Source organism: Penaeus chinensis, chromosome 24, assembly GCF_019202785.1.
Source record: "Penaeus chinensis breed Huanghai No. 1 chromosome 24, ASM1920278v2, whole genome shotgun sequence".
Taxonomy (NCBI): domain Eukaryota; kingdom Metazoa; phylum Arthropoda; class Malacostraca; order Decapoda; family Penaeidae; genus Penaeus; species Penaeus chinensis.
In genome coordinates this window covers 9,654,360-9,664,359 of record NC_061842.1, presented here as the reverse complement: position 1 = coordinate 9,664,359, position 10,000 = coordinate 9,654,360, and the positions used below count along the sequence as shown (strand labels likewise).

The 10,000-nt window shown below is 35.3% G+C and overlaps 1 long non-coding RNA gene across 1 annotated transcript; it reads left to right on the top strand.

Annotated features, from left to right (window-relative positions):
- The first annotated feature begins 1,064 nt into the window (after window positions 1-1,064).
- LOC125038282 lies at window positions 1,065-7,071 on the top strand. The gene is made up of 3 exons (XR_007116037.1): window positions 1,065-1,154; window positions 2,833-3,090; window positions 3,445-7,071. It is a non-coding gene; the product is annotated as an uncharacterized LOC125038282 (long non-coding RNA).
- Window positions 7,072-10,000: the final 2,929 nt, after the last annotated feature.

Sequence of the window (10,000 nt, the reverse complement as noted above, 5' to 3'; positions counted from 1 at the left end):
TATGGAACACTAGACTGGATGATGGAAGAACCAATTACACTAAATAATGAGAGAGAGAGTGCGGGTGAAGGTGATGTAGCAAGTGGAGACGAAGAGAGATTACCAATTATCAGCAGCGAACCAAACTTACCCCGCTCCGCCGTTCTCCATAAGAGCCCCTGCATTAAGGAAGAGAGGACACCCAGACAACCTCGCAAACCACCCACAAGGTTCAAGGATTATGTGTTAGAGAAAACCCTGGAGGAGTTACGCAAGGCAGAGCCATGTTATATAGGTACTCATTGTCTCAGATGGTGGGGCCAAGTAGAGGAGTGTTTGGTTGGGGGACAGAGATGGTCGCACTGGGGAAGTTGCACAGTTATTAGAGGAGACACAAGCCTTGTTTGAGGATGCACGCACGCTGAGAGAGAGAGAAGTATGCTCTGCAAAATTGGTCATGGCTGGCAGAGACAAGGCGAGAAACACTACAAGAGTAAAAGCAGAAGGACAAAAGAGAACAAGGGAGGAAATCATGATTGTGAGAATGGCTTTGTTGGGCTGGTGGAAGGAGCAATAAAAGTAGCTGAGCAAGAGCAAGGGGAAAGTGCAAGGCCCTGGAAAGTCATCCACGATCAAGCGACGTGCTACATGGGGAAAAAGAAGTATCTGCGCAGGTGGAGGAACCTAACCCTCCTGAGATTGTGATGGCTCCTGTGGAAGGAACGGAGACCGTTCCAGCTAAGTATATTTATCCATTCTATCCACATTATCCGCCCAACGTTTCATTATTATTGTTATTATTACTATTTTTTTATTATTATTATAATGATCAATGTTGCTGTCATTATTATTATCATTATTATTATTATTATTATCATTATAACTGTTATTGTTGTTATCATTATCACCATCATCATCATAAGAAGACGTAGAAGACGAAGCAGAGCGAAAAAGTGAAATTTATGAAATTGATGATAATAACGATAATTAGTGCTGGTGATAACATTAGTAATATGAGGAAAATAAAGGTCAGCAATACAAATATACCATCGCCGCCTATATTAATAGAAGTAAAAATATTTAAGCCACGGCCAAAAGTTTAGGCTCGTAGCCGCCATCTTAAGAGGATTTGTTTTGGTCGCAACATCAGCTGTCGGCTCATGAGCGTATTTCCGGTAGAAAACTTTTTAAAGAGCTCTGTTGTCTAAATTAATAATCATGCTGTTAATTTGGTCTTTTGATGAACTTTTGTAGTGAATATGCATGTGGTTATGAAGCTATAGACAGAGAAAAGAGGTTTGTTAAGCCGTAGTTCAGAGTCGAGTCAAGGTCATTCATCCTCCCACCTTGGAGGTTTGACAGGTGAATGGGCGGAGCAGGAACTCATATTTTTTGCAAGGTGGAGCTGTTACTAAGCAATATCTTTCCAGATTTCTTGCTTACTATCTCCTCATTGTGTTGGTTACAGTTTTTACGAATGATCTTTGTACCATAGGTTGTGTGACAGATTTAGGGTAGAAGTTTAGTGAGGTAAATAAGGCAGGTGTTTATGCACATTTATATTTGTATGGTTTGGACAATATTGCAAACGGGAACTGAGTGGATGTCTGGAAGACACCTACAGTGGCTTCCAAACGGAAATCTCTACTCACATTTATACTGGTTGTGTTCTGCCTAAATTTAGTTGAAACTTGCTGTTATTTGTGATTTATGGCCTGCAGTCTAGACAGGTAATTACTGTAGACTCGAAGACTTTGTCATATACCAAAGGGCAACAGATTTCCTCATTGTATTTTCTGTAAAGTGTAACCTGTATTTGGTTCTGGCCATGGAAATCTACAATAGCTATCTTGCCAGAATATGTGGTTGGGGATTGTTGTGCCTTTCTGATGAAGACAGCACAGAGGCTTTGTCAGTTGGCAAAGTAGGAGTAGTAGGTACACAGTCATCTAAGCATTTACTTGTAATTGTTCAGAGTAGCTCATGGGCCACGTCCAATGACACTTTAGCCTCCTCACCAAGTTAGAGTTTGGATCAGTGTCTTCTTGGATGATATGCCAGAGAATTTTACAAGCTCTTACTAGAATACATATGGTGAAAGGGTTTATACTCTTAGCAGAGTACAAAGTGTAGAAGTAATGGCATAACTAGACTTAGCCTTATGAGCATTAATTTTGATACATCAGTAAGTGATTGTTATAACTAAGAATGTTATTTTGTATGTTATATATGGCTTTTGACAATTTTCCTTCCATTTGTCTCTATGTTTTTGACATTTACCTTGCATTTTCTTATGAACTCATTTGAGAAAATAAAGACAAAGAAAAACAAAAGATGGTCAAAGTGCTTTTATAAATAAAACATATAGGTGTTTATTTATTCTCATTTGTTTATATGTTTAGTACATACTGTCTTTATTAAAAGTAAATTTAAAGAAGACACCTACACATCTGCCACTGGTTAAGTGCAGCAGTCAGGCAGTGAATAACAAACCATCCTATTAATTTTTACAAGATAGCATTTGTAAACTCTCTATGGATTTGTTGAAGAAGCATCTAAGCTCTGTCTTCCTAGAGTATGCACATTGGAAGTTTATTGGCCTTAGCCACAAAGTCAAAACAATGAAGCCATAGTGATCATTTGATGCTGCACCACAATTCTTAGTAGTTTATGTGTCTTCCACTGCAGATCGCAAAAAATAGTTGGGAAAACATGGTAGAATTATAAGAAAAATGTCATCTTATGAAAGCCACCTAGGATGTCTTCCTAAAATTTACAATTATTATACTATATAGTATCTAGCCATGTTATAAGGGTTTTTGGATAACAGCCTAATTAACATCCCTTTTCCAGGTGACCTGCTGTTCAACATTTTTGTTGATTCTCTGAGGAACGCTTGTGACGGCAACTTACTTTATATAGTGGACTTCAGAGGCAAACCTCATTGATGATGATATTAAGAAGATGGTAGTGTGGCGCCGCATAAAGAATGGCATGTCTGTGATTTTGCTGTTAGCATTTATTTTTTATATTGGGTATTGTACAAAGGAACTGTACACCCGCATATTAAACAACCGTAAATACAGTCGCCTCATAGAATATGAAAAGGAGGTAAGTTGATGTTATGCTGGATATTGATAGTTTCAGATCTATTATTTTTCTTGATAATAAAGGATACTTTTTTATATTGATAATGTAACCTTGTCTGAAAAGACTGACCAGAGATTACTGAATATTTTTTATATTGATAATGCAACATCATCTGAAAGACTGACCAGAGATTACAGATATAAAGAAACAACTAGTTTATTAAGTTTTAAAGAACAGGACTTCCAAAGGTAGCTGTCCACTTTTAAGACACCACTCAGCAGATCCATAGGAATGGGAGGCCTATATAAGACTGTGATGTGGCTATCTCTTAGTTATAAATAAGCATGTCTACAGTTGATTTATTGTTTATCACAGATTGATGCCCTGACCAACATGCTGGGGGATTACAAGAAAGACGCCAACAAAGTGCAGCGAAGCCTCCAGCTCTTACGTGAGGCTCTTGACCAGGTGGTAGTAAACAGAAGACCAAAAAGTATTAGCAATAGATGATGTCTGTTGATAAACCCAGATGAGGTTACCTGAAGATCTGTTTACTAGGGATAATATTTTTAGGTGTAGTATGTGCTGGTCCTTAGCTCTATACAGATGAGGGTAGAATACAGACTCAGGATAGTGAGACAGGAGTGTGAACTCTCTCATTTGTCTTCTTTCTGCCAAAATCTTTGTTTACTAAAATGATAACTTCTCTCATCAGCAAGACATTATTGCAAATGCTGTTATATGGCAAGTCCTTCTCTCTTATCTTTTACATTTCTGTTCATTCCTCCTGTCCTCCATCTGTGGATATTTAGCAAACTTTTTATCCTTTATTACAAAACTCAAGCATGTAAATGTCAAATTAAAGGCCACAATGAGATATTAATGGGGAATATGAGAAAGGATTCTCAGACTTTGTTTTTTCTGTGGATACTACTACTGTGTAATTAAATTAAATTGGTGCACTAAGTTAGAAATAGTGGTCTGTAGATTGTCAGCTGTAGATTTAGAAAAATGTCATTGATATTAGCAATCTTCCTAAATTTGTTGATATTTTTTTAGGAAATTAAATTGTTTATTAGTGCTTTTCCATAATGAGTTTTATGGTTAGAGACTTCTGTGATAGAAACTTGTGTAGATGACACTGTTGATGATTTGTCACTGTTCCCATAGATATGAAATGTTTGGGAGACTTTATATATATCTAACTAATACACTTGTAGATTCCTTTTAGGATTAAGTTATGCCTGATTATTAATTCTGTATCGTATAGTTATTTAACAGTATATGTCTTTCTTTGAAGAGGATTCGGTATATTTAAAGTAACTAAATCCTCTTTTTTCTCAGTATTAAGTTATCAATGATACATCTGACCTGCACTTGCCTAGATCTCTCCATGGTTTAGCAGGTTATGGTAATGATGGCATCAACATCATCCTATGTATGTAGTTAAGGCTTATATTTATTAGCAGTTTCGTTTATACTAAGATTACTCCTTTGAGTGCGGCTCTTAGTTTATGTTTGGCTTGATTGAGAGAGAAGTGTGAGCTTCAGTTTGTACTACTTATAAGGTGAATTTATATTTGAATACTTTCATATGCCAATATCATGAGAAAAAATTCAAAATCCCCATGCATCCAGTCATCCATCAATGTAACAAATATCCTACTTTTGTAGAGTTCCTAGTTCTTCCTTAAATTTTGTTACATGTTTGCATATTACACTTATGTAGTAAAAATCAAAACCTGCTATAGTACCCATCCCTATACCCATCATTATTTGTATATGATTAGATGCACGTAAAGGTGTTTCTCATATATATATTCCTTGTTGATATGGTGGAAGTTTATGCATCTTGCATACACTTATTGTGGTACTTAAAGACTTGATCAACTTTTTATCTAAAATATTGTTACCTTGATTAATGAAGGAAAAATGGAATTACCATATGTGGTCTGCTTTTGGACAGTTATTCTTCAAAGTGTAATTTTATTTGATTCATTTTTTCCCAAAGTATTGTCATTTCATTTTAGTAAATACCAGGTTTTCATTTGTAGAAAGAGAGCTATTTCTCACAATAGAAGCAACTATTTTTAGAAACTGCTTGTTTACAATGTAGATTTTGATAAATTAACAATGCCTGCAGCTATTCATAGTCTAGAATATAATGTATTTTCTTGTAGTGAGATCCCCCCCCCACACACACAAAAAAAAATAGTAACAACAATGCATGATTAAAAAAATAAAGACTGATATCCTTTGCTATTGATGATTTATCTGGTACTTTTAATTTATGATAGTATTTGACTTATACAGTTTGATAAGCACTCTGTATATAGTTTATCAGTACAAGGCATCTCTAGAATTCCAGAATGAAGTTAGTTATTGTTATATATACCCAGTGGTGTAGCTGAAGTGGAGAGGGGCAATTTTTCACTTTTACCCCTGTCATACCCCTGATGTAAGGAAACCCTCATATGACAAGTGATATTTCATTGATTTTAAAAAGTTTTGTTTAAGCAAAAGAAACAAAGAAGAAAAGAAAAATGGATAAGTTCAGATAAGTAAAAAATGTGTTATGTCATACTTCTTCATCAAACCTTTCAAATGTTGACATCTTAAGGGACCTAGCCCCCTAGACCACCAAATGTTTAGCTAGCCACTGAATTTACCTTTAGATCTTGGATGTTATCATACAAGGCAGTAATTTTCAGAAACAGATAATGAATTACCACAGAACAGATATGTGAACTATAGAACTAGATGTTACTGAGGTGGAAATAAGTATTTAGGACAGCTCATGATTTGAGTTATTACCCAGAGTGGTACATGATCTGAGAGATGCAGAGGACTCTATATTCCACATTTTTATTTTTTTTGTTTGTTTGGTTGTTTTCACCTTTATTTTAATTTTTATTGGTAATGACAGGTGACTTGCTCATTAAAAATGATTTGCATTTCATTAAATTGTGCACTTGTTATGAAATGTTCTTCTTGTACTTGCATGGGGTTTTTTTTTTTTTCTACCATTCATGTATATATGTACATTCAGTGTAATGTATTCATAAAAGCTGTATGAAAGATCACCCTTTTTCTTCTGTTTTCTGTTTATATTGTATTGTAAACTTTTCTTTCTTAATCTTCTGGAATTGAAATAGTATAAATTTGACAGTGAGGTATTTACAATATTTTGGACTGGATAGAATTGAGAGGTAGGTGTTTATGGTAGAGTATATCCATAATAATAATCTTGCAATCAACATCAGTGTTATCAGTACACACATTTCTGTTCTTATATTCTATGTGTGGGTGAGTGCATCTGTGCGCATGAATATATGTGTGTGTGTGTGTGTGTGTGTGTCTGTGTGTCTGTGTGTCTGTGTGTGTGCGCACGCATGTGCGCATTCATGATTTTTGATAGATACAATTAATTTTACTTTCTAAATTTTAGTTGCTTTCACAGTAATGATCATAAAGAGAGCAGTTATCCTGTACGAAGAAAATATTCAGAGAGTAGAATTACGTAGAATCTCCTTTTTCTCCCCCCCCCCCCTTTTTTTTCTTTATCATTTGGTTATGGTTCTATATTATTATAAATCATCCAAATCATCTTATATTGAAATATACAATAAGTTAATTCTGGTACCTCAATCTCTTTAAAAATACTTTATGAATTAATGCTTGTATATATGATATGAATTTTGATGTAGTAGTACTTACATTATATATGCAGACTCTTTGTTCTCTAAGGACATTAGATATTGGTGTGGCAGAAAATTCAAAATAATTGGTTAATCAGCCCTATTGCTTTGTATGGAGAATAAGCTTTCAAAAAAAGGATTGTATTTGTACAGCGAATGAAGTGCCTTCTGTACTGTTTTCAACCATTAACAGACAAATACTTGGACACTCATGTACGTACACACACACACACACACACACACACACATACACACACACACACACACACACACACACACACACACACACACACACACACACACAACACACACACACACACACACACACACACACACACACACACACACACACACACACACACACACACACACACACACACACACACACACACACACACACACACACACACACACACACACACACACACACACACACATACATACACTCTCTCTCTTTCTCTCTCTCTCTCTCATCTCTCTCTCATCCTCTCTCTCTCTCTCTCTCTCTCTCTCTCTCTCTCTCTTCATCATCTCTCTCTTCACTCTCTCTCTCTCTCATTCTCTCTCTCTCTCATCTCTCTCTCTCTCATCTCTCCTCTCTCTCACTCTCTCTCTCTCTCTCTCCTCTCTCTCTCTCCTCTCTCTCTCACTCTCTCCTCTCACTCTCTCTCTCTCTTCTCTCTCTCTCTCTCTCTCTCTCTCTCTCCTCGTTCATCCTCTCTCTCTCTCTCACTCTCTCTCTTCTCTCTCTCTCTCTCTCTCTCTCTCTCTCTCTCTCACTCTCTCTCTCTCTCTCCTCTCTCTCTCTCTCGTCCTCTCTCTCTCTCTCTCTTCTCTCTCTCTCTCTCTCTCTCTCTCTCTCTCTCTCTCACTCTCTCACTCTCTCACTCTCTCACTCACTCACTCACTCACTCACTCTCTCTCTCTCTCTCTCTCTTCTCTCTCTCTCTCTCTCTCTCTCTCTCTCTCTCTCTCTCTCTCTCTCTCTCTCTCATCTCTCTCTCTCTCTCTCTCTCTCTCTTCTCTCTCTCTCTCTCTCTCTCTCTCTCTCTCTCTCTCTCTCTCTCTCTCTCTCTCTCTCTCTCTCTCATCTCTCTCTCTCTCTCTCTCTCTCTCTCTCTCTCTCTCTCTTCTCTCTCTCTCTCTCTCTCCTCTCTCTCTCTCTCTCTCTCTCCCCCCCCTCTCTCTCTCCCTCTCCCTCTCCCTCATATGCATATAAAATCAAAGGTGTTCAGAATTTAGTTTTAAAGGGCTATAATTTTAGTAATCTGTTTCTTTGTGTGTATTAATTAATGGGCATTTTTGTACATATATACTTCTTTGCATTTTACTCTTATCTTTTCTTTTAGATAACATACATCTAAATACTGTATATGATTAGTGGAGGGAATGAATATGATGAACAGTATGTATGACAATATAAATGTTTAGGTGATAGTCAACTGTTCCTTGTTCCAGTAGTGCCAATAGAATTTGTAATATTCATAAAATAGATTTGGTATATATAAGTCCTGCATGCTTTATATTCATACAAAATGCATACAGAATAATGTGATTTGATATGCAAAGAAATATTTTTATATACCAGGATGTTGCCAACAATACAAAACCCAAATAAAATGGAATAACAGCGACATCCTTATGTTAACATGCAGAAATAAACATGAAGAACATTGATGAATCTCACTGGCACTTTCTTGCTTTTTCTTTTATATTTCTTCATCAAACTAATGTTGTAATTGATGTGATTATCCATAGACACTGAAAAATGGTTCATAGTGTACTTGTTAAGTGTCATGGCATTCTGACTGCAGAAACAAGAATTTGTCAACTTTTTCTATTCTTTCATAGGCAGAAGTGTTGCAACAAGGATATCTAGAATCAAGAAAATAATACATGCATTGGGATGTTTGTTTTTATATTTATTACTCAACTAATTATTGAGTCAAAATAGTTGTTTCATTCTCATGTGTAAATTATACCCCTAGAGTCATATTGCATAATATTAAAAGAGTGATTATTATTAAGTAAAACTGATGGAAGTACTCAGAAGAATATATTGACAGACAAACTTTCCAGCACAAATGATCTTATTTACAAGGAACAAAGGGATTTTTCTACAAATATTTATTTTATACAATTCAATTTGCAGATGTGCCAATCCAATTTGTCCCAGTCTTGAAATGTCAAAAGGAATAGAACTGAAGTGATATTTTATGTTAATGGTGTTGTTATGGGATCATTGAATATGTTCCAGACCAAGGGAACCAAGCTTATGTATGTCTTCTTCAGTAAGATACTCTTTCTCTGATTCCATCCACTTGTAGTTTGTAGTGTGCTATTGTAGCATTTTATGAATATGTCCTTAGAAGTGGACTCTTTCCTACTTAATGTATAGAATTGCTTTAAATTACAAAGTGTAGATTTTAGGAAATGGAAGTATATTTGCATTTGTAAACATTTATGTATTGGTTGAATTATTTGTTACATTGTTAATGAAATACTGTACTTGTGTAATAGTGAGGAAGAGAAAATAGAAGATACAGCTACCTTCACTATTGTAGTATTATCATAGTATCAGCAAGATGTAAAAGAATTCAATGAAAGAAATACTATGAATTATTAATCAGATTTGGAAATGTTAAATTTTAAAATAATCATGTAAGAAATTACGTGAACTAATTCTTAAACCCCTTTCATAGAAGCACTAGTGTGTTCTTATGAAAGATAATAGATAATTAGGATAAACGGTTAAATAACATGCAAAATGTACTTTTTTATATATATTTCTTATTAATTTATTGTTGCTTAGCTTATGATACAATGTAAGTAATAAGTGACATGAATTGTGGCTTCCTCAAAAGGTTTATTGTTGGACAAAATAATACCTGGATTGTTTTTGATTATAAATCGTAACAGATTTCAATAAATATCTTGAACATGATTTCTCTCTTTTTCTTTCCTCATATGTATATCTCTGGAGCAGATTTTGTTGAGAGGTAAATAGGAAGGCAAGTGTGTTGAAAGGACACACTTGGCTTCATGTGTTCTCAGAAAACTTGCATTTACTGAATGTTTTCTTACTTTCAAATTTCAGGTATAACATAATTAGTGTTAAGTTCATGTTTATGGACTTGGTTTAGTTATTGTTGTGCATTAATTAATAAGAACACATCAGGTCTGAGAACACCTCAGCACATGCATACCTTTATTTGAAGTAGATAAAATAATAA